The sequence below is a fragment of the Schistocerca nitens genome, chromosome 8 (assembly GCF_023898315.1).
Source record: "Schistocerca nitens isolate TAMUIC-IGC-003100 chromosome 8, iqSchNite1.1, whole genome shotgun sequence".
Lineage (NCBI taxonomy): Eukaryota > Metazoa > Arthropoda > Insecta > Orthoptera > Acrididae > Schistocerca > Schistocerca nitens.
Window position 1 is genome coordinate 62139429 of NC_064621.1, and position 26076 is coordinate 62165504.

A 26076-nucleotide genomic window follows, 5' to 3' on the forward strand; every position below is an offset into this window, starting at 1 on the left:
CGATCATAACACCTCAGTCAAATCTCAAAAACGTCGTAGCTTTCTGCAATAATGTCAAAACCTAAAAAAAATTCTCTGCTCATTTCAATAGTGTCATCTACCTCAAACGTACTTTAAAATCATGCTCCCTTACCAAATACATCATTCAAAGCTCTCATAGTATCACAATGGTTCCGAAAAAATATGAACAGTTCACAAAGTACAGACAAAATACAATTTCATAAGTGTGAAGTTATCCAACTGTGAAATTGCGTAAACATGTGTCACTGATGTAGTAAAAAATAGTTTATCTCTCAGTTAAATGATTTGTTGTGTGTTGTGTGTTGTGTAATTTGTGTATTAGAAAAATATGGTACCGATGTGTAAAGTTGTATAAGCAAATACCATATTAGCTAGGGCTCCTTGTGCTTGCCAGACACATGGTACACAATTAATGTAATTATACCCTCAGGTGTTACAGATTACAGCAATGGAATGAAATATATCACGGAAAACCTTTGTATCATTGTACTTCAAATATCTTAAAAAAATAAATGTTTTACGTGCGAAATTAATCAGTCAAATACGTGTACTGTAGCGCTAAACTGTGCGTCATGTTGTAAGATAATCTCTGTGGAAGTCTCGTAGTTATCGTCCTCCGAAAGCTAAGTTCTGCAGAAGTCAATGTACTTACCTCATGATAAACAAAAGTGAAATGCTTTGCGTATAGATATCGTAGTTATTATGCTTATTGGTGTAATGAAGAAAGTACTGTACAGTAACGTATTGTTGTGCCACGAAAAAGGCTGTCTCATTGTTGCTATACCACAAAAGTTAGTACTAAAACATGTTTTACTTTCCAGAAGAATTCAGAAAACTGTGCAGATATAAAACAGATTCACCGCAAAAGCAACATTGTAAATTGTCACTCATTAGTAGCGTCATGATAAAATCGTGTAGCTGTCACATAAACTAACCTCTGTGTCATCTGGTATCTCTCAGAAAGCACTTTAAATTCAGAATGTATTTTCAAATAAACCAAAATGTTGCATTAAAATCTCATTAGCAGTACTGGTAAATGTTCTAAGTATGTGAGCCTTATAGTCGTTACGTAATTGTGCAACAAACAAGCAAGAATGCACACACACAATAACACTGTGTCGTCTGTTCACAATAACAATGCATTCGTAATTTCTGTTTAAATAAGTTCTCTTGGTTCTTGACTGGATATTTAACTTCAAACATTGTTGCATGTTAACAGTTTCTTAAGTCTGACAAAGCATACTAGTAATGTAAAGTGAAAAGTTATATGGCAAAGACAAAGTTAAAAAGCAGATTATCTTTCAATAAACGGTTTTACATGTGAAATGTGGTGTAATCCTTTACTCTTCATAGTACTCAGAGTTTCAACTTGAACGCAATTATCATGCGGTATACGTCGGTAAAGAATACTGAAATTTTTCTCAAGGTTAGCGCCTATGTTACTTTTCTCTGAGCCAGCCGGCGCACGCGGCTGCCTGCGGTGCGAGTCATTGTCTGTCTCTTTGTTGGCGCGCGTCGTTATTGGGATTAGGAGACCTAACTTCTACAAATTCGCCTTGTCGAGAGGGCCCTGCTCTGTTTGAATCCCGCCAGTTCTGATGCAATTCAGGTCTGTCGTTACGATCATATCGTCTGTCGTCATGTCGGTAGATTCCATAGTTACTTTCTTGTCGGTCACGTGGTGGAGAACTTCTCCCTGAATCGTAACTGCGCGCTTAACCGTTGCGTCTAAAGTTATTCTGTCACCCCTGATAATATTTATTTTGGTTCCTATATTGTCTGTTTCTCTGATTGTCTCTGTGATAGTCATGACCGCGGAGAGGTGATCTTTCCCTGTAATTATTACTACTCTGCCAACGGTTGTCATATGGGTGGTGTCTGTTTTGGTCACGATTTGTGTTGTGAGAATAGCCTTGTCGCGTCCAGTTATTATTTCTTTCATCGTGGAATTGCGACGGATATGACCTGTAATTGTTGTGTTCCTGTTTCCGCTTTCCGCGATTGTCAGTGTCAATTTCTAATTCTTGTAAGAGTCCCTGAAAAGCTTCAATGTCGTCTTTGCAACGTCCTGCCAAAATAATATGTCGTAAATGTTCAGGCAATTTGATTAAGCAAATGTGGATGAGTTCTGAGGGGCTGTATGGGTTTGACAGGTACTGATTCTTGTGCAACATGTCTTCAAAATATTTCACAAGACTGGAAAATTCAGATTCTTCGAAATGTTTCATCATTATGATGCTATGTTTTACTCGGTCTTGTGTAGCTTGAGACCAATATGCTGAGAGGAAGGCATGATAAAAATCTCCTTCATTGTGACAATCGTGAATGACCGATCGCATTCTTACAGCTGGTTCATTCTCCAAGTAGCCACACATAAATTCTAACCTGTGCTCCAATGACCAGTTGGGAGGAAAACAATGAGAGAATTGATGGAGCCACGCTTGTGGATGAATGTCGTTGGCAGAATTCTTAAATGTTTTGAATTTACGTGTAGTAATGAACAGCTTATAGTCAAAATCATCGTGTCGGCGAGTAGCATATCGGTCATTGTTACATCGTGTCGGCGGTTCCATCTCAAAATTCGGTGCACCTTGCCAATTTCTTTCATAATTTCCGAAATGCCCTGTGTTATTATTTTGTGGCTTTTCCGTATTTCTAAGTTCCTCTTCCCGTGTTGGAGCGCGAGTGTCATCTGAAATATGAAATTTTTGTATTACTTGTGCCAACTGATCTTGTACTTCCCGGATTTCTCTTTTGTATTGCGTATTAATTTGATTCTGATTTTGTTTCAATTTCTTAATTTGTTCATACTCTTCTGTGTCAGTGATGGCTACAGGTCTTGTGTCATTCAGATCATCATCTACCTTCGCAGATAAGTTTGTGAACTGATCCGAAAGTTCGGCTACTTTCTCCGATAGTGTACTTATTTCCTCAGTGTGTTTTTCTGAACCAAGTTTCAGAGTGTCCATTTGTGTTGAAATCGTATCTACTGTGTCCTTTAAGTTTTCTTGAGTTTTTGCAAGTTGTGTAACCGAATCGATAGATGCAACTGAGTCAATTTTAGCTTGCAAGGTGTCGTTATTTTCATGAACAATAGTTTGTAGTTCTTTTATGGCTGCTTCGTGATTCTGTAATGCATTTTCATGACGCGAAAAAATAGGTTGGAAATGCTCACAAATTTGTGTTTTTACGTCATTACAGACCTTTTGACATTTCGATTCGATGTTATGTAACTCAGTAGTTAAATCTTCACGTGTTTGTTCAAGCGTGGTGTCTAACTTTTGAAGATTTTGTTCCATTGTGTCTAACTTTTTAAGATTTTGTTCCACTGTGTCTAACTATTTAAGATTTTGTTCCACTGTGTCTAACTGTTTCTGTGTTTGTCTCTGGTGTTGTTCCATTGTGTCTAACTTTTGAAGATTTTGTTCCATTTGTTGCATTAACTGTAATAACAATGCATTAGTGTCTGGAATCTGTTCCTCTACGCTTTTCGGCAGTGCATTTGCACCAGCAACATTCACATTTTGACAAGCAGAAAATGTGTCTTGACTTATTTGAGAAAACGGTGAGGACCCAAAACCTGAATCTACAGTATTTGCGAAATTGTGTCCTGTCATTTCGGATTCCTGAGGCGAGCTGTTGCCGACCGATCGATCGATAATGCTTCCCTGTTCACTACCTGTTTCACTGTCTACATCATTATTTGCTGCCCGCTCCATTTCCCTATGCACAATTACCAAATTACTACTTCGAATGTCTGTTAATTCATTACACAGTGGTGCTGATAAGCTACGCTCGTCGTCACTATTATTTCTCAGTTTACTTTGAAGCCTAGTGTTACGTTTTTCACACGCCATTATTGTCACAATATTTCACACGATAACACAGAAAAGCACAATTTGAAGAGCAAAAATAAGAGAACACATTAACATAGCACTGAAAATAATATCTAGTTAATTGCAAGCGCAGCTACGAAATACTTGGTGCAAATCTACATGCATGCCACAACTGTTTTACTGTACAACAATGAAAGACTGCAACTACAAAGGAGATTCTCTCTACAATTACGCGTTAGCAATAAACAATAGCTACACTAATTACACAAACTACAAGAAAAAAATCAGAAGATTCCAGTGAGGTATCCTCAGCTAAGGGTCGACATATGAAACGTCCCCTTTGAACAATTATACAAGACTGTGCTTAAACTGACACACAATATTTTTAGCGCAACGCAATCTGACTTTCAAAAATCCCTAAAAAAGAATGGCCCTGACTAACATTAACCTATACCTTTCACAAATCAATTACCTCACCAAAAATCTTCGTTACTCGAACTACTGCAATACAGCGAGCGCCACTACTGCCAGCTAAATAAAAGATTCAAACTACTGAAGGCACTAACTACTGATAGGCATAATTAGCAAATGAAAGATTTTAATAGAGAACAAACAATGTATTTACCTTAATAATCATAATATATATAGCAGTTCATGCCATCTAGTCTTACAAATTCCAAATCTCCGCCATTTCTCTCCCCACATCCACCACTGCTGGCGGCTCACCTCCAACTGCGCAACGCTAGGCGCTGTTCACAGCCAGCTGCCTAACACTACAATGGCGAGTATTACAACAATGCAAAGCAGCCACAGACTGCACACAGCACAGCCAGTGATTTTCATACAGGGGAGGCGTTACCAATAAAAAAACCTAAACAGCCTACTTACACACTGAATGAAGCTACTGCCTCAAACTGTTTAAATAAAGACTGAAAATAAAGACTGATGTCCATCCTATCCAGCACAGGCTGAGTCCTTTCCCCATCAACACTTAGGAAGAGGTGGCGGTCGGATGACTTAGGTTAGAGGAGGTAGCCCAAGTGACCTATTTTCCCGCCGTTTTCTTAGGTTCGTGGAGGTAGTGGTGGTGTGGCTTCCCACCATTGTCTGGGAGAGGGGAAGGGAGGGGGGAGGGGAGGGTGTTAGGTTAGTGGAGCTAGCACAGTTGACCTATTTTTTTCCTCCAAAATTTGAACTTCTCGCCATGACGTCATTATGACGTTGCCATAACTATCGCTGCCATCTTGGATCGGCCATCTTGAATAAATTTGGCGACAGTGGAGAATGGGATGGCGCCGCCCTTGTTCTACTACTACTGTCTGCTCATCTTTGCCATTGTATTACACCCTGATAATTCTCATCTCAGTGCTGTGGCAGGATAGAGGTGTCGTTCATAAATCATACCACCAGGGACTCAGTTAATAACACCATGGACCGACTGTGAAGTGCTGCATAGAATATTAGCGCAATGCTCAGCATGGTGAGCGTACTGTTATCTCAGTATCTCTGTCTTAAGCATAATGCAAGTTGTAAAGCTCTTCAACATGGATGCTCTTTGCTTTTACTGATGAAACATCAGCAGTGGTTGTACTGTAATCATTATGATTAGATACTTGTCATTATTTTAGTATCTATAGGCTTAATGACAGTTTCGCTTAAGGATGACTTATTCCAGACAGTCTTTGTCTTGATGACAACTGCTTCTTCTATCACGTTAGCAGCAGCTCGAATCGAAAAATAGTTTGCGTCATGTTAGAAGGCGGCCGTGTTTATATCCGTTCTGCGCATCCCCCACCATTAACTGCTAGCAGCTAATAAGATTCATTCTAGAATGAGATTTTCACTCTGCAGCGGAGTGTGCGCTGATATGAAACTTCCTGGCAGATTAAAACTGTGTGCCCGACCGAGACTCGAACTCGGGACCTTTGCCTTTCGCGGGCAAGTGCTCTACCAACTGAGCTACCGAAGCACGACTCACGCCCGGTACTCACAGCTTTACTTCTGCCAGTACCTCGTCTCCTACCTTCCAAACTTTACAGAAGCTCTCCTGCGAACCATGCAGAACTAGCACTCCTGAAAGAAAGGATATTGCGGAGACATGGCTTAGCCACAGCCTGGGGGATGTTTCCAGAATGAGATTTTCACTCTGCAGCGGAGTGTGCGCTGATATGAAACTTCCTGGCAGATTAAAACTGTGTGCCCGACCGAGACTCGAACTCGGGACCTTTGCCTTTCGCGGGCAAGTGCTCTACCAACTGAGCTACCGAAGCACGACTCACGCCCGGTACTCACAGCTTTACTTCTGCCAGTACCTCGTCTCCTACCTTCCAAACTTTACAGAAGCTCTCCTGCGAACCATGCAGAACTAGCACTCCTGAAAGAAAGGATATTGCGGAGACATGGCTTAGCCACAGCCTGGGGGATGTTTCCAGAATGAGATTTTCACTCTGCAGCGGAGTGTGCGCTGATATGAAACTTCCTGGCAGATTAAAACTGTGTGCCCGACCGAGACTCGAACTCGGGACCTTTGCCTTTCGCGGGCAAGTGCTCTACCAACTGAGCTACCGAAGCACGACTCACGCCCGGTACTCACAGCTTTACTTCTGCCAGTACCTCGTCTCCTACCTTTCATATCAGCGCACACTCCGCTGCAGAGTGAAAATCTCATTCTGGAAACATCCCCCAGGCTGTGGCTAAGCCATGTCTCCGCAATATCCTTTCTTTCAGGAGTGCTAGTTCTGCATGGTTCGCAGGAGAGCTTCTGTAAAGTTTGGAAGGTAGGAGACGAGGTACTGGCAGAAGTAAAGCTGTGAGTACCGGGCGTGAGTCGTGCTTCGGTAGCTCAGTTGGTAGAGCACTTGCCCGCGAAAGGCAAAGGTCCCGAGTTCGAGTCTCGGTCGGGCACACAGTTTTAATCTGCCAGGAAGTTTCATATCAGCGCACACTCCGCTGCAGAGTGAAAATCTCATTCTGGAAACATCCCCCAGGCTGTGGCTAAGCCATGTCTCCGCAATATCCTTTCTTTCAGGAGTGCTAGTTCTGCATGGTTCGCAGGAGAGCTTCTGTAAAGTTTGGAAGGTAGGAGACGAGGTACTGGCAGAAGTAAAGCTGTGAGTACCGGGCGTGAGTCGTGCTTCGGTAGCTCAGTTGGTAGAGCACTTGCCCGCGAAAGGCAAAGGTCCCGAGTTCGAGTCTCGGTCGGGCACACAGTTTTAATCTGCCAGGAAGTTTCATATCAGCGCACACTCCGCTGCAGAGTGAAAATCTCATTCTGGAAACATCCCCCAGGCTGTGGCTAAGCCATGTCTCCGCAATATCCTTTCTTTCAGGAGTGCTAGTTCTGCATGGTTCGCAGGAGAGCTTCTGTAAAGTTTGGAAGGTAGGAGACGAGGTACTGGCAGAAGTAAAGCTGTGAGTACCGGGCGTGAGTCGTGCTTCGGTAGCTCAGTTGGTAGAGCACTTGCCCGCGAAAGGGAAAGGTCCCGAGTTCGAGTCTCGGTCGGGCACACAGTTTTAATCTGCCAGGAAGTTTCATATCAGCGCACACTCCGCTGCAGAGTGAAAATCTCATTCTGGAAACATCCCCCAGGCTGTGGCTAAGCCATGTCTCCGCAATATCCTTTCTTTCAGGAGTGCTAGTTCTGCATGGTTCGCAGGAGAGCTTCTGTAAAGTTTGGAAGGTAGGAGACGAGGTACTGGCAGAAGTAAAGCTGTGAGTACCGGGCGTGAGTCGTGCTTCGGTAGCTCAGTTGGTAGAGCACTTGCCCGCGAAAGGCAAAGGTCCCGAGTTCGAGTCTCGGTCGGGCACACAGTTTTAATCTGCCAGGAAGTTTCATATCAGCGCACACTCCGCTGCAGAGTGAAAATCTCATTCTGGAAACATCCCCCAGGCTGTGGCTAAGCCATGTCTCCGCAATATCCTTTCTTTCAGAAGTGCTAGTTCTGCATGGTTCGCAGGAGAGCTTCTGTAAAGTTTGGAAGGTAGGAGACGAGGTACTGGCAGAAGTAAAGCTGTGAGTACCGGGCGTGAGTCGTGCTTCGGTAGCTCAGTTGGTAGAGCACTTGCCCGCGAAAGGCAAAGGTCCCGAGTTCGAGTCTCGGTCGGGCACACAGTTTTAATCTGCCAGGAAGTTTCATATCAGCGCACACTCCGCTGCAGAGTGAAAATCTCATTCTGGAAACATCCCCCAGGCTGTGGCTAAGCCATGTCTCCGCAATATCCTTTCTTTCAGGAGTGCTAGTTCTGCATGGTTCGCAGGAGAGCTTCTGTAAAGTTTGGAAGGTAGGAGACGAGGTACTGGCAGAAGTAAAGCTGTGAGTACCGGGCGTGAGTCGTGCTTCGGTAGCTCAGTTGGTAGAGCACTTGCCCGCGAAAGGCAAAGGTCCCGAGTTCGAGTCTCGGTCGGGCACACAGTTTTAATCTGCCAGGAAGTTTCATATCAGCGCACACTCCGCTGCAGAGTGAAAATCTCATTCTGGAAACATCCCCCAGGCTGTGGCTAAGCCATGTCTCCGCAATATCCTTTCTTTCAGGAGTGCTAGTTCTGCATGGTTCGCAGGAGAGCTTCTGTAAAGTTTGGAAGGTAGGAGACGAGGTACTGGCAGAAGTAAAGCTGTGAGTACCGGGCGTGAGTCGTGCTTCGGTAGCTCAGTTGGTAGAGCACTTGCCCGCGAAAGGCAAAGGTCCCGAGTTCGAGTCTCGGTCGGGCACACAGTTTTAATCTGCCAGGAAGTTTCATATCAGCGCACACTCCGCTGCAGAGTGAAAATCTCATTCTGGAAACATCCCCCAGGCTGTGGCTAAGCCATGTCTCCGCAATATCCTTTCTTTCAGGAGTGCTAGTTCTGCATGGTTCGCAGGAGAGCTTCTGTAAAGTTTGGAAGGTAGGAGACGAGGTACTGGCAGAAGTAAAGCTGTGAGTACCGGGCGTGAGTCGTGCTTCGGTAGCTCAGTTGGTAGAGCACTTGCCCGCGAAAGGCAAAGGTCCCGAGTTCGAGTCTCGGTCGGGCACACAGTTTTAATCTGCCAGGAAGTTTCATATCAGCGCACACTCCGCTGCAGAGTGAAAATCTCATTCTGGAAACATCCCCCAGGCTGTGGCTAAGCCATGTCTCCGCAATATCCTTTCTTTCAGGAGTGCTAGTTCTGCATGGTTCGCAGGAGAGCTTCTGTAAAGTTTGGAAGGTAGGAGACGAGGTACTGGCAGAAGTAAAGCTGTGAGTACCGGGCGTGAGTCGTGCTTCGGTAGCTCAGTTGGTAGAGCACTTGCCCGCGAAAGGCAAAGGTCCCGAGTTCGAGTCTCGGTCGGGCACACAGTTTTAATCTGCCAGGAAGTTTCAAGATTCATTCTTTCTCCGAGAAGATAGCCGCGAGTTACAGGCTATTATATCACTACGCATATTCGCTGGAGTCAATTTTACACATATTTTTGAGCCCGCTTTTCAGCTAATTCTTGGCGTGGGACGTAGCGTTATTTGCAGCTTACGAAGCCCTCCCATGGATGTTCAAGTTTTGCAGAGAAAACTGAGATGTCTTTTCATTTGTGATCTTCTGTTTCTGGGACAGTGCCAATGACAGAATTCTTAAGAAAAACATTTTCGATGTGTGTAGCGATCAAAAACCTGTTACTTTCTTATACGTATGCATTATAAGCACTCGAGACGCTCCAGACATATGGATCGCAATTGGGCAATTAGCTTTTCAGTTTTCAATGTTTCAATAATTGCTTCAATAATTGTTACAGTTTCTGATTTATGATGTTTAATCTGCAGTCAGAGCATCTGAGTATTATTAGTAACTATCCTGTAGTTCAGTAACGGGAATAAAATCCACTGACACATATTTTTGGTATTCAGACCCTCATTCGCCGTGTCTTTCACACACAGGAGGTGCTCGTTTCTGCACCAGGTTTCACATTATCTGGTGAAACAAACTCTTCCTGCTCGTAGTGTAGCTGAAACTTGACAACAACGTAACGTATGTTTGACAGTGGTGCGAGTGTTGAGTTACTTCCTGGATGAACGGCGCGCGGGGTAGCCGCGTGGTCTCAGGCGCCATGTCACGGTTCGCGCGGCTTTCCCCGTCGGAGGTTTGAGTCCTTCCTGGGGCATGGATGTGTGTGTTGTCCTTAGCGTAAGTTTAAGTAGTGTGTAAGCCTAGGGACCGATGACCTCAGCAGTTTGGTCCCATAGGAACTTAACACCATCAGCTTGATGAGATACAAATATGTTGACAAATTTACAATCAGTTTGATTGAATGATGTGAGTTATTTTCTATAATGGTGTGACGTCGGCGCATCACTTTATTCTTTTGAGTCCAGGGAGGTCATTCCATGCGTAAATTTGCAACAGATTTCGACTTTTACGTTGCAGTTTATCAGTTCTAGCCAGCACTGGGACAATAAGGAAGACACAATCAGAGCAACGCTTCAGTGGCACTGAGGTATTGTGTTTAGCTTTGAAGCGAGCGCTGCTATGGGTCGTGGTTCCAGGCGCACTGAAGGCCAGATTTTTTAGCCGTTTCATGACAGAGCTATGGGCAGTCAGATGCAAAATCAATAAAGAAATTAAAACTATGAAAAGCCAAATTTGCGTACTGTTTCAGTCTGCGTAGGACAGCAAATAAACACAGACCGCTTCGAGGCCAACAATGAGTAATACCTTATTCATTCGTGCTATTATAGGCATTCTCGTGTTACAGTGCTTTCTGTTTTATTAAAACAGACTTTCGTCGTAAGGTTACCATGGTGAGCCGAATTACAGTTCTCAGTTGTTGGCAAGAAACACCAGCTGCGATATACACGACTCTGGGGAGGACTTCGTAGTGCACAACATCATTATTGACCCACCAGCTGTGAAATATCAAGTTCACATTCCCCTTTGGTAGAGGAGATGTCTTTTATTACGTCTCAGCCATCCGTTTCTTCTTAAGAAGTTAACATAAGCAGACACCAGTGACAATAACGCATAAGAATTCTCGATGAGCGAAAGGATGACGTTCAAAATAAAATGCAGTGATTGTCACCCATTTGATTTTTGTTGCTTTTAGTTAGAGCCTGTTGTACTCCTACACCCGACTTCTGAACCAAGTCTATTGAATGCAAAAAGTATACTATGGTTAAATGGTCGCTGTTCATCACATATGTCAGTTATCGAGACTTCCTTAATGTAGAAAATGGGTCATGACTGAACGAACGACGCTTCTTGAAACATTAAAATCCTTTGCTGACGTGATTTCCCCAAAAGCACTCGCTCCACACACAGTGCAAGTGTTCCTAGCTGCCTTGCTGCCTTTAAGTGGCATCCGTCCATCCTTGAGGGATGATGGTGTAACATGCTTGGTTCAGAGTCTGCAGCGTCTGCTGTGGCTAAAATGTCCCACTCTAGAGTGGCAGTCCCTACTGCAATTTGGACATGTGAAATTTGAGGGACTTCGAACAGAAGCCGCTCTGTCTCTTCGCTTTGTCCTCTACCTGATTTGTTCCTGTGTGCGTTCGTCCTCTGAGAGCTTGACGCCGTTGCGCACAGTTACTCGCCACTTGACACGGTCATCTGCAGTGCTTTCCCAGCGACTTGGATTGATTCTGGTCTCGGTCAGGTCTCTCCTGCAGACTTCCTTGAAACGAAGATGCGGTCGTCCCACTGGCCTCACACCCTCCTGAAGTTCGCCGTACAGCAGTTGTTTCGGTATCCGTTCAGGATCCATGCGCCTGACATGTCCCAACCATCTTAGTCGTCGATGACTCAGGAGTGCAAAGATGCTGGTTGTGGTTGCACGATGAAAGACTTCGGTGTTGGGTACTCTATCTCTCCAAGAGATCTGAAGGATCTTCCGGAGACAGCGGAGATGGAAGCTGTTGAGTCGAGATTCATGCCTAGAAAGAGTTGTCCATGTCTCACAGCTATAGAGAAGGGTGCTTATAACACAAGCGTTGTCGACTTTTAATTTAGTTTTTGTGGTAAGCAGTCCGTTGTTCCATGCTCTGTTTTTCAAAATAGCCATGACAGATGATGCCTTTGCGATTCTGTTAGTAATTTCAGTGTCCATGGACAAGTTGCTACATATTGTGGATCCCAAGTAGGTAAAGTCATCAACTATGTGGAGAGGATTGCCATCAATGCTAATGGATGGAAGGTTGGTAGTGCTCTGCGCCATGATCTTAGTCTTTTGAAGGCTGATGAGTAGACCAAATTTTTCACAGGTATGTAATAATTTGTTAATTATATACTGCAGCTCATCTTCTGTGTTCGCTACTAGAGCTGCATCGTCCGCATATAACAACTCACGGATAAGAACTAATTGCTTTGGTCTTGGCCTTGAGGCGAGCAATGTTGAAAAGATTTCCATGAGACCTCGTATGTAGATACACTCCCTCCTCACAGTCTTCAAAGGCAAATCTGAGCAGAAGGGAAAAGAAAATCCCAAATTATGTAGGAGGTAACACACACCCCTGTTTCACACCGCTATTAACAGGGAATGCTTCTGATGTTTTACCGTTGAAGCAGATTGTTGCTTGTGCTCTCTCATGGAAAGAGACAATTATTTGTCGTAGTTTAGGTGGGCATCCAATCTTCTACAACAGTTTGAAAAGCCCATTTCTGCTCACTAAATCGAACGCTTTAACAAGGTCAATGAAAGCAATATAAAGTGACCTCTGCTGCTCACGACATTTCTCTTGTAGCTGTCTTAAGGAGAAGATCGTATCTACGGTTGATCGGCCAGGCCTGAAGCCACACTGAGATTCTGGGTAGATTCTGGAAGCTAAGATTTGTAATCGCATTAGGATGACTCTTGCATAAGCTTTCGCGGCTACACTTACAAGGGAACCTCCCCATCGCACCCCCCTCAGATTTAGTTACAAGTTGGCACAGTGGATAGGCATTGAAAAACTGAACACAGATCAATTGAGAAAACAGGAAGAAGTTGTGTGGAACTGTGAAAAAATAAGCAAAATATACAAACTGAGTAGTACAAGGGAAGGTAGGCAACATTAAGGGCGATGGGAACGCAGGAGCGCCGTGGTCTCGTGGTAACGTGAGCAGCTGCGGAACGAAAGGTCCTTGGTTCAAGTCTTCCATCGAGTGAAAAGTTAAATTTTTTATTTTCAGTTTATGTGACAAACTCTTATGTTTTCATCACTTTTTTGGGAGTGATTATCACATCCACAAGAAAACCTAAATCGGGCAAAGTAGAAGAATCTTTTTACCCATTCGCCAAGTGTACAAGTTAGGTGGGTCGACAACATATTCCTGTCATGTGACGCACAGGCCGTCACCAGTGTCGTAAAGAATATATCAGATGTGTTTTCCTGTGGAGGAATCGGTTGACCTATGACCTTGTGATCAAATGTTTTCTGTTCCCATTTGAGAGGCACGTCCTTTTGTCTACTAATCGCACGGTTTTGCGATGCGGTCGCAAAACACAGGCACTAAACTTATTACAGTGAACAGAGATGTCAATGAACGAACGGACAGATAATAACTATGCAAAAATAAAGAAAGTAAAATTTTCGGTCGAGGGAAGACTTGAACCAAGGACCACTCGTTCTGCAGCTGCTCACGCTACCACGGGACCACGGCGCTCGTAAGCTCACATTGTCCATTATGTTGCTTATGTGGCCCATGAACTACTCAGTTTGTATATTTTGCTTATTTTTTTCACAGTTCCACACAACTTCTTCCTATTTTCTCAATTGATCTGTGTTCAGTTTATCAAGGCCTATCCACTGTGCCAACTTATAACTAAATCTGAGGGGGGTGCGATGGGGAGGTTCCCTTGTTAGTAAAGAAATGCCTCGGTAATTGTTACAGTCACTTCTGTTCCCTTTCTGTTTATATAGAGTAACTATCTTCGAATTCCGCATACTCATCGGGACATAACCTTCTTCCCAGGTGGTTGTGATAAGTGAATATAAATGTTTGAGAAGAACAGACTTGTTATACTTAATAACCTCTGCAAGAGAATCTGTTTCTGAGTTCTTCCATAGTAGGCATTGCATCTAGTTCTTGCTGCCTTTACACCTCTGTTAAAAACAGAGCAAGTAATATGTTTTCCATTTACGACTCTATTTTACAACTCTTGGACAACGTTCATAAGTTTTGAGCATGCAAAATCCAGTGTGTAACTTCAGGATAAAATAACTTCAAATTAGAAAATGACAGTTATAAACTCAATCTCAGCGCCGCGTTCACCTGGGTGTGCGATGGCTGGCAAAGTTCGCACGTGACTTGTGGCCGGTAGTCAGCTGCGGGGGGCCGCTGTAGATCAGGGAACTCCAGAGCGTATACATGGTCTTGACATAGCCGCGACCTATGTGGCGGAATTGTGGAGATTTGTGGTATTACAGATGGGTTAGGAAGCGAAGGCAATTATTTTTGAGCTCCACCAGACTGACTACTTTCCTAAAAAACAGAAACGCGATAAAAAAGAAAAAGAAATAGAGTAGATCGATCTCGCGGCTTAATGGCTACATTACGCGACGTTTACAATTTTTTTTATTTCTTCGTTTTTTGTTCGTTATTGTTAGTTGCATTTGGTCTGGTCGTACGTCATAGGACACCCCTCAAACTTTCTCGTTGATCCATTAACTCAGATTTTTCATTAGAGAGAGGGCAGCCAGCCATTTGGCTGAACACGCTGAGCTACCGTGCCGGTACTACTAGACTACGAACGTTACAGCTTCGCAGCCATTCGGAGGAGAGGACACTTGCTCCAGACACTTCCACATTCTACAATGTTGCCAGATCATGCATTTCGAGAGACTTAGAATTCTGAGGGGCGATCGACTTTATTGGCCACTCTAAGTGAACGACTCGAACTTCTCCTCTGCGGGGGCCGGCTGGCGATCAATTTTCTCGTCTAAGAGTCTACTTTAAGTCAATTTAGGCCTGATTTTTACAGATTCGTTTCATTAGTTATTAAATAAAATACAGGTAAAGTGATAAAAATTAATGTTTCACTTTACATGACAGCCGTAATTTTTCTTTATTTTGTGCAGGACACATAGCGGTAAATAATTCTTATCATAGAGCGCATTTTCTTATGTACTGTAACATACCATATGAAGAGCGTGCTGTATATGAGATGGTGCAATGTTGTGGTGGTTACTCCCTTTAATGCAATCAGGTTAAAATTTGGCTGTTACTGATGTATCTGGTAATATAGCTAATGCCAAATGCGAAAATAATTGTACATAATAAACTTAGAAGTGAGCCGCGTAAGTAATGAGTGGCATAAGAGTTTTTGTATAAGAGGGTGTTCAAAATTTTGTAAGAATAACTGCTTCCCCATTTGTTAACACTTGTAGCAGTTTTCAATTGTTTACATTACAGCACGTCACCACCAGAGTGCAGGAACTCGCTCGTACCACCTCCCAACTCCCCTGTAATCAGGAGCACACAGTTTTTATTGATTGTAGAATCTACATATAACAGTTACTGAGTGGACAACCATCAATTCTTTGGATTAATTTTAGAGTCCTGACCTTCCGCCCCTCCCCCTCTTGGTTTCATTCCTTTCAATGCCAATGTTACAGGCGCCGTAACACAGTAATAAATCATTTTATAATGCGAATTTTTTTCCAAAATGTGTTGCCCATAAGGCAGATTAAATAAAAGTCGGCTACTTCTTACAGATCTTACTTCCTACAGGTCAGATGCGCCAACTGTACATCTAGAATACACGTTTCATTGTGCACTGTGGAACTAACTGTCCACATTTCTTCATAGGTCTTACATAGCGAATTGCACTGCAAACGGTGACAAGCATTGTATAAGAAACATGAAAAGCGAGAGAACCACTTGCATGAATATCAAGAGCTCAGATGGAAACCCAGTTCTAAGCAAAGAAGGGAAAGCAGAAAGGTGGAAGGAGTATATAGAGGGTCCATACATGGGCGATGTTCTTGAGGACAATATTATGGAAATGGAAGAGGATGTAGATGAAGATGAAATGGGAGATATGATACTGCGTGAAGAGTTTGACAGAGCACTGAAAGACCTAAGGCCAAACAAGGCTCCGTGAGTGGACAACATTCCATTAGAACTACTGACAGCCTTGGGAGAGCGAGCCCTGACAAAACTCTACCATCTGGAGAGCAAGATGTATGAGACAGGCGAAATTCCCCCAGACTTCAAGAAGAGTGTAATAATTCCAATCCCAAAGAAAGCAGGAGTTGACAGATGTGAAAATTACCGAACTATCAGTTTAATAAGTCAAAGCTGCAAAATACTAACACGAATTCTTTACAGACGAATGGAAAACCTGGTAGAAGCCGTCCTCGGGGAAGATCAGTTTGGATTCCGTAGAAATGTTGGAACACGTGAGGCAATACTGACCCTACGACGTATCTTAGAAGAAAGATTAAGGAAAGGCAAACCTACGTCTCTAGCATTTGTAGACTTAGAGAAAGCTTTTGACAATGTTGACAGGAATACACTCTTTCAAATTCTGAAGGTGGCAGGGGTAAAATACAGGGAGCGAAAGGCCATTTACAATTTGTACAGAAACCAGATGGCAGTTATAAGAGTCGAGGGGCATGAAAGGGAAGCAGTGGGTGGGAAGGGAGTAAGACAGGGTTGTAGCCTCTCCCCGATGCTATTCAATCTGTATATTGAGCAAGCAGTAAAGGAAACAAATGAAAAGTTCGGAGTAGACATTAAAATCCATGGAAAAGAAATACAAACTTTGAGGTTCGCCGATGACATTGTAATTCTGTAAGAGACAGCAAAGGACTTGGAAGAGCAGTTGAATGGAATGGACAGTGTCTTGAAAGGAGGGTATAAGATGAACATCAACAAAATCAAAACGAGGATAATGGAATGTAGTCGAATTAAGTCTGGTGATGCTGAGGGAATTAGATTAGGAAATGACACATTTAAAGTAGTAAAGGATTTTTGCTATTTGGGGAGCAAAATAACTGATGATGGTAGAAGTAGAGAGGATATAAAATGTAGACTGACAATGGCAAGGAAAGCGTTTCAGAAGAAGAGAAATTTGTTAACATCGTGTATAGATTTAAGTGTCAGGAAGTCGTTTCTGAAAGTATTTGTCTGGAGTGTAGCCATGTATGGAAGTGAAACGTGGACGATAAATAGTTTGGACTAGAAGAGAATAGAAGCTTTCGAAATGTGGTGCTACAGAAGAATGCTGAAGATTAGATGGGTATATTACATAACTAATGAGGAAGTAATGACTAGAATTGGGTGAAAGAGAAATTTTTGGCACAACTTGACTAGAAGAAGGAATCGGTTGGTAGGACATATTCTGAGGCATCAAGGGATCACCGATTTAGTACTGGAGGGCAGCATGGAGGGTGAAAATCGTAGAGGGAGACCAAGGGATGAATACACTAAGCAGATTCAGAAGAATGTGGGTTGCAGTAGGCACTGGGAGATGAAGAAGCTTGCACAGGATAGAGTAGCATGGAGAGCTGCATCAAACCAGTCTCGGGACTGAAGAGCAGAACAACAATAACATCATATATTAGGTCACAGTAGGACATTATGCAACGAATTCGAAGACAATATGCTACTTGACATTTTATTGTAGTATGTAAGCATATTTTGGCTTCATTGCCTTCATCAGTACATGTTCTGACGTTGTAGATGAACATATATCAACTTTGAGTAAACCATTATTGCTGTCTGTAGTTGTTGGATGTAATATATTTTTCAGCAACTTTTTAACGTTGTTCGATAATTTGCTGTTCCACGTATATTATTAGACGTTTTTTTATCATGTGGCAGTTGTTTACCCAAAGATAGTTTTCAATATATCTTTGAGCGAAGAACTAGCTGTCAAACTTGAATTTCTATAAGATGTACTGATGAAGGCAATAAAGCCTAAGTAAGCTTACATACTATAATAAAATGTCAAGCAGCATACTGTCTACCTAATTAGTCTTTTGTCACTGCAATGGAGAGTTAGTGCACATGGGCTTAAACGCTATTCAAACATGGCTAACATCATAAAATGTAAGGCAGACAAAAGTTTGATGAAAGAGTTTCTGGAGAAATTTAAAAATTGCAGATGTTTATGGTCAAGTAATGCGAGTAGTACAGCAGTAGAGGTGCAAGAAATGGAATGCTTGTTTCACTTTCTAGCGATTCCATAATGGTTTCATGTGATACACGTAGAGTATGTACATCCATGGAGAGAGCGTAGCCTGCTGCTTATGTTCTCAACATCAAACGATGCTAGTCAGGTGGTTTTGGGACGCCGCTGCTTGTCTACCATTATTTGCCGTAATACCGAAACTTGAACATTACAAGTGTTCGCCTTGTTTTGTACGTGTCTCTGCACGTTTGAGTTTTAGTAACACCTATGGTGCAGTGTTATCGTGGCAACGAATGTAAAGAAAAGTATGTGAAAGGAGGACCAGCTACTTTTCATAGGTATGTACAGCAAACGTACAATTGTAAATGTCATATTGATATGAGGCACTTTATGTATTGAAAAATATCGAGACACGATGTTATAATGTCTCTTGCACTGTAGGGATAATTTCTGCGATTGGCCATATGTTTACGAGACAAGTGGTAGATAAATTTGCAAATGTTTTTGAGGAAACTGCCAGTCAGTGTATACATCTATGCAGACAAAATTGATACATAACAGTCTGATTAATTCCCTCTGATTTATATAAGTTCTCAAACCTTGTGTGCATGTAAGAACTTCTGCGTGAGACAATTCACTATACAGTTTCATTGTAACGTAATTAATCAGAACAGTTTCGACAATATAAATCGGAATAACAGAAAACCTAAAAAAATTGTTGACTGTGACTTCTTTTATTACTCCAAAATTCGAGCATTTGACTTGATTTTTGTTTTTTTTTGTGCGTAGTGTACGGTTTTACTTTTCTGATGAGATGACGAAAAAATATTATTGATATTTTACTTATCTATGAAAAACGGAACGGTAAATAAAGAAAAATTGAGAATAATAGTGGACAAACAGGTGTTGGAAATTGCTAACTCTATTTACTGTAACAATTAGTTCCAAAGGCATTACTTTTTCGTGACACTTCGGCGCCTTATACAGTGTCATGGTAACGTAATTAATTAGAACAGAGATTCTACATTATGTATAAGTGCAATAGATAACGTAAAAAAATGCTGTTGGACGTCACATCTTTCCTTAACCGTAAAAAACGTAATCTAAATAAAATTAAATCTGAGCTATAATGCCAGACAATACCATTGCTCTTCCCTTCTGTACGCTAACTTCAGTTCCTGGTATAACATTATTAAGATATCTGTAAAGCACGTATACGAACCGTATGCGAAGTTTCATGGTACTTCTGAAGATGGTCTTATCTGTAGCAGCAAAGTAATAACATTCAAAGTCCGCTAAGCGCTATATGGGCCAAAACGCCCCGTCCCAATCACGTGACTTGAGTTGCAGGAGATGTTGCCGATAGGATTTCACGTTCTCTCCATCCGAAAGCTTTCTTCACAGATCTTTATACTCTATGGTGGCACACAAAAACAGTAAAAAATATATATTTTATGAACAAAAATCCGTCGATCTTCTATATTCCGGTTATCGGTATTTACTTTTCAGAAATGAAATCTAAAATCAGAAATAGACAGATTACATTTTAGATTTATCGGAAATGAAATAAGTGAAATACAGGTGTATTAGATTTTAGATTGAGTTTCTGATAAGCATCCGAAATAAAACCTAAAAACCGGAACATAGCAGTCGAAGAACTCTTATTCGTAAAATATACTTGCTTCATTGTTAGAAGTTTTGGGTGCATGTCTTTTCTTGCGTTAGCCCTTCTTTGCCCACAGCTTCCAGTTGGCTTTTCTTGACCTACGTTACCTCGAAACAGTCAAGGCAAAACCCAGTTTCTGTTTCTATGTGAAACCAAGTAACGAACAATATAATATTAACGAACTTACTATAAACAATTCAAGTCCAGTGGTAGGAAGTTAGTGCTGTAATCACTGAGGAAAGTCGGTTGGGACGTGTGTAACCTGCGCACGAAATTGGACGGCTGTCGGTCGGTTGGGAGCGTGGGGATCTTTATTCTATCACAGCGGACATACGGGCTCTTTTTCTTCTTATTTCTTACATACTGTGCCCAATAATGTTAAAGTCTCAAATACCTTACCTAGCAAATATTTTTCACGTCATATCCTCATGTATGGTAAATATCTGTTCGAGAATTCACGATTGTATGGCATCACTTTCCAACTTTACCAGCACAATGTGTGCTTTTGAAAAAATTTCTATAGTTCTTTGCACTAAATGCTCGTCTTGTTTTCCTCCTTTAACATGATTTAAGTTTCCAGCAACCGACGACTTGTGTTCAGAAGCAGCAGCATTTTCGCACCGATGTACGGAGCGATTCTCTGATTTTTTTTTGATTCTTTTTATTTTTTTAATATTTTTTCAATAGTCTTCTGACTCGTTTGATGCGGCCCGCTAGGGATTCCTCTTCTCTGCCAACTTCTTCATCGCAGATCAGCACTTGCAATCTACGTCCTCAATTATTTGCTGCAGGTATTCTAATCTCTGTCTTCCTCTACAGTTTTTGTCCTCTACAGTTCCCATTGGTGCCAAGAAAGACATTTCCTGATGTCTTAAATATGTCCTATCATCCTTTACCTTCTCCTTGTCAGTATTTTCCACATATTCCTTTCCTGTCCGATTCTGCGCACGACCTCCTCATTCCTTACCTTATCAGTCCACCTAATTTTCAACGTTCGTCTGTAGCACCACATCTCAAATGCTTCGATTCTCTTCTGTTCCGGTTTTCCCATAGTCCATGCTTCACTACCATACAGTGCTGTACTCCAGACGTATATTCCCAGAAATTTTTCCCTGTGATTAAGGCCAATATTTGATAATAGTAGACTTCTCTTGGCCAGGAATGCCCTTTTTGCCATTGCTAGTCTGCTTTTGATGTCCTCATTGTTCCGTCCGTCACACATTATTTTACTGCCTAGGTAGCGGAATTCCTTAACTTCGTCTACTTCGTGACCATCGATCCTGATATTAAGTTTCTCGCTGTTCTCATTCCTGCTATTTCTCATTACTTTGGCCTTTATTTGATTTACTCTCAGTTCATATTCTGTATCCATTAGGCTTTTCATTCCATTCAGAAGATCATGTAATTATTCTTCACTTTTAATCAGGGTAGCAATGTCATCAGCGAATTTTGTCATTGATATCCTTCCACCTTGAATTTTAATCCCACTCCTGAACCTTTCTTCTATTTTCACCATTGCTTCTTCGATGTTCAGATTAAACAGTAGGGGCGAAAGACTACATCCCTGTCTTACACCCCTTTTAATCCGAGCACTTCGTTCTTGGCCGTCCCTCTTGGTTCTTGCACATACTGAATATATTACCTGTCTCTCCCTATAGCCTACCCGTATTTTTATCTGAATTTAGAACATATTGCACCATTTTACATTGTCGAACGCTTATTCATGGTCGACAAAACTGATGAACGTGTCTTGATTTTTCTTTAGTCTTGCTTCCATTATCAACCGGAACGTCAGAATTGCCTCTCTTGTGCCTTCACCCTTCCTAAAGCCAAACTAATCGTCATCTTACACGTCCTTTTCCATTCTCCTGTATATTGTTCTTGTCAGCAACTTGGGTGCATGAGCTGTCAAGCTGATTGTGCGATAATTCTCGCGCATGCCAGCTTCTGCAGTCTTCGGAATTGTGTGGATGACATTTTTCCGTAAGTCAGATGGCATCTTACCAGATCATACATTCTGATTCCTTCTGCCTTATTTGATCTTAAGTCCTCCAACCTTTTTTCTACATTTGATTCTAATACTGGATCCCCTATCTCTTCTAAATCGACCCCTGTTTCTTCTTCTATAACAGCAGGCAAATCTTTCCCCTCATAGAGGCCTTCAATGTACTCTTTCCACGTTTCCACTCTCTTCTCTGCATTTAACAGTGGAATTCCCGTTGCACTCTTAATGTTACCATCCTTGCTTTTAATTTCACCGAAGACTGTTTTGACTTTCCTAGTTGCTGAATCAGTCCTTCCGACAATCATTTCTTTTTCGATTTCTTTACATTTTTCATGCAGCCATTTTGTCTTAGCTTCCCTACGTTTCCTATTTATTTCGTTCCTCAGTGACTTGTATTCCTGAGTTTCCCTGAACGTTTTTGTGCTTTCTTCTTTCGTCGATCAACTGAAGTGTTTCTTCTGTTACCCATGGTTTCTTAGCAGTTACCTTCTTTGTATCTACGTTTTTCTTTCCAGCCTCTGTGATTGACCTTTCTAGTGTCCATTCCTCTTCGACTGTATTGCCTCCTGAGTTGTTCCTTACGGCTGTATCTACAGCCTTAGAAAACTTCAAGCGTATCTCGTCATTCCTTAGGACTTCTACACCCCACTTCTTTGCATATTGGTTCTTCTTGACTAATGTCTAAAATATCAGCCTACTCTTCATCACTACTGCATTGTGATCTGAGTCTATATCTGCTCCTGGGTACGCTTTACAATCCAATACTGATTTCGAAGTCTCTGTCTGACCATAATATAACGGAAATCTTCCCTTATCACTCGGCCTTTTCCAAGTGTATCTCATCCTATTGTGATTCTTGAACAGAGTATTTGCTATTGCTAGCTGAAATTTATTATAGAACTCAATTAGTCTTTGTTATTCCATGTCCCAAGTCCATTTTCTCCACTAACTGTTTCTTCTACTTCTTCCCCTACAACTGCATTCCAGTTCCTCATGACTATTAGATTTTCATCTCTCTTTAGGTGTTGTATTTCCCTTTCAGTATCCTCATATACTTTTTTCTATCTCTTCAGCTTGCGACGTCGGCATGTATCCCTGAACAATCGTTGTCGGTTTCGGTTTTTTGTCGATTCTGTTAAGAACAATCCTATCACTGAACTGTTCAGTTATACACACTCTGCCCTACCTTCCTATTCATAACGAATCCTACTACCGTTATACTCTTTTCTGCTGCTGTTGACATTACCCTATACTCATCTGACCAGAGATCCTGGTCTTCTTTCCATTTCACTTCACTGACACCTACTATATCTAGGTTGAGCCTTTTTTTCCCTTTACAGACTTGCCAGCTCCCCTACCACGTTAGAGCGACTGACATTCCACACCCCGACGTTATCCTTCCGTTGGTTACTCAGTCTTTTTCTCATGGTCACCTCCCACTTGGTAGTCCCCTCCCTGAGATCCGAATGGGGCACTATTCTGGAATCTTTTGCCAATGGAGAGATCATCATGACACTTTTTCAATTATAGGCCACCTGTCCTGTGGATACACGTTATATGTTTTTTTATGCACTAGTTTCCATTGCCTTCTTCATCGTGATCCCATTATTCACTGCTGATTATTCCGCTTTCGCAGAAATTTCCCATCCCAAGGACACGAAAGTGTACTGAAACCGCTCCTCTGGCCTCTTTGACAAGGCCGTTGGCAGAATCAGAGTGACTTCTTACGCCGGAAGTCTTCGACCGCCAATACTGATTATTAATCAAAATGTAAGCGGTGGGGAGTTTCGAACACGGGACCGAGAACGTTTTAATTAGTGATCAAAGACGCTACAAACCACCATTTCAGGCGTTGGTCCCTATCTAATCCTACTCCCAGTACGACTAACCCAGAGGTATGATGGAGCGAGAAAGGATAAAGGAAAGGAAACCACAGGGGAGCCATGAAAATTAAACATAATTAGTATTCCTTTTTTTATTTCATTTTTATTTATTTACTTTTTGATTTTGATTTTTTTTTTTTTTTTTGTTTTATATATGAGCTCCCTGAGTGGCATTTCCTGTGTCAGCCAGCACGCCCAAGCGTGTCCTCTCGATGACTGGGCGTAGATTGCGTTATCGGTGCTATTCGGTTGAGGCTGATTCAGATCAGTTTTCAGCTTCTTATGGATTGGATGTGGCAGTTGCGATGCGGATCATTAAAGGGCTCCCTAAGGAATTGGAGAAGTATGGGTTGTGTGTTAGGACACAGTGTCGTTCGTTAAGAGAATTCCAATATTCTAGCACTGACTTATGGCCAGAATTAAAAGGATAACGGGTCGTGTGTCCACAGATCCAGTTCACAGAGTGAGTTTTGGTGGTGGGGTAAAAATTCCCCTCCGGGAATAAAAGTACATGGATGTCGATCTGAGAGGATTTTGGCGTGTAACAAACGCCAAAATAGGCCGGGCAAGTGCCCAGACATTGCACGCGGGACCACAGTGGAGCCTGTGGTCGCCTGTGTCGTTCACTCCACAGCGGGTACAGAGGGGCGGATCAGCTAGATGGATGGGGTGCAGTCAATGTCGGTTAACTGGTTTGCCGTTCACTGTGATATTGTTGTTGTTGTGCTCTTCAGTCCAGAGACCGGTTTGATGCAGCTCTCCATGCTACTCTATCCTGTGCAAGCTTCTTCATCTCCCAGTACCTACTGCAACCTACATCCTTCTTAATCTGTTTAGAGTATTCATCTCTTGGTCTCCCTCTACGATTTTTATCCTCCACGCTGCCCTCCAATACTAAATTGATCCCTTGATGCCTCAGAATATGTCCTACCAACCGATTCCTTCTTCTAGTCAAGTTGTGCCAAAAATTTCTCTTTCACCCAATTCTAGTCATTACTTCTTCATTAGTTATGTAATATACCCATCTAATCTTCAGCATTCTTCTGTAGCACCGCATTTCGGAAGCTTCTATTCTCTTTTTGTCTAAACTATTTATCGTCCACGTTTCACTTTCATGCATGGCTACTCTCCATACAAATACTTCCAGAAAACGCCTCCTGACACTTAAATCTATACTCGACGTTAACAAATTTCTCTTCTTCAGAAACGCTTTCCTTGCCATTGCCAATCTACATTTTATATCCTCTCTACTTCGACCATCATCAGCTATTTTCATCCCCAAATAGCAAAACTCCTTTACTACTTTAAGTGTCTCATTTCCTAATCTAATTCCCTCAGCATCACCAGACTTAATTCGACTACAATCCATTATCCTCGTTTTGCTTTTGTTCAAATGGCTCTGAGCACTATGGGACTCAACTGCTGAGGTCATTAGTCCCCTAGAACTTAGAACTAGTTAAACCTAACTAACCTAAGGACATTACAAACATCCATGCCCGAGGCAGGATTCGAACCTGCGACCGTAGCGGTCTCGCGGTTCCAGACTGCAGCGCCTTTAACCGCACGGCCACTTCGGCCGGCTTGCTTTTGTTCATATTCATCTTATATCCTTCTTTCAAGACACAATCCATTCCGTTCAGTTGCTCTGCCAGGTCCTTTGCTGTCTCTGACAGAATGACAATGTCATCGGCGAACCTTAAAGTTTTTATTTCCTCTTCATGGATTTTAATACCTGCTCCAAATTTTTCTTTTGTTTCCTTTACTGCTTGCTCAATATACAATTTGAATAACATCGGGGAGAGGCTAAAACCCTGTCTCACTCCCTTCCCAACCACTGCTTCCCTTTCATGCCCCTCGACTCTTATAACTGCCATCTTGTAACAACAACGACTGTACATATAATAATTTTTTCTTCTGATTTTCGATAAATTAGTGTAAGCAATGTTTTGATTTCATTTCTTTTTCTTTTCGTGTCATTATGTTAAAGAAACAGTAAGCAACTTTCGATGTGAATATTAATATTTATGTCAAATTTCAAGCAATGCTATAACAGAATTGAGGTGTAACCCATGTTGAATATTGTAACATGTTTAAAATTGTAATTGTGCGCCTGGTCCATACGTAGGCAATGTATTAGGATATGTGGAATGCAAAACCTTTGGTGAATACCCTGTCTGTAGGGGAGCGGTAAAAGGTGGATGGCAGGCAAGCGCGGGAAAATGCACACGGGCGCGGCACGGCATAACGGGTTCAGCAGTAGTATACAGTCGGAGTTGGGCATCGGTCTGACAAACACGTTCTGGATCGAGGAGGCTCTCCTGGAAAACGTGATTTCATTGAGCCTCGGATGTGCCGTTTCCGACGACCATATAGCATGGCTATATGCTATAGGCACTAAATTGTAAAGGATAGCGACGCTAAGAAGAAGCAAAGTGCCGATACATCAACAGCCATAGCTGTGATTGTATGTGTGCTGTGCGCCTCGCCATCTCGCCGCCCGCCAACCGCCGCATCGACACGAACAGGTTGAATCTTTAGAATTGTATTCGTGTGGACCAGTGTTAATTTTGTTCCTGACTGTTCAATAACAATTTAACTTTTACCAGAA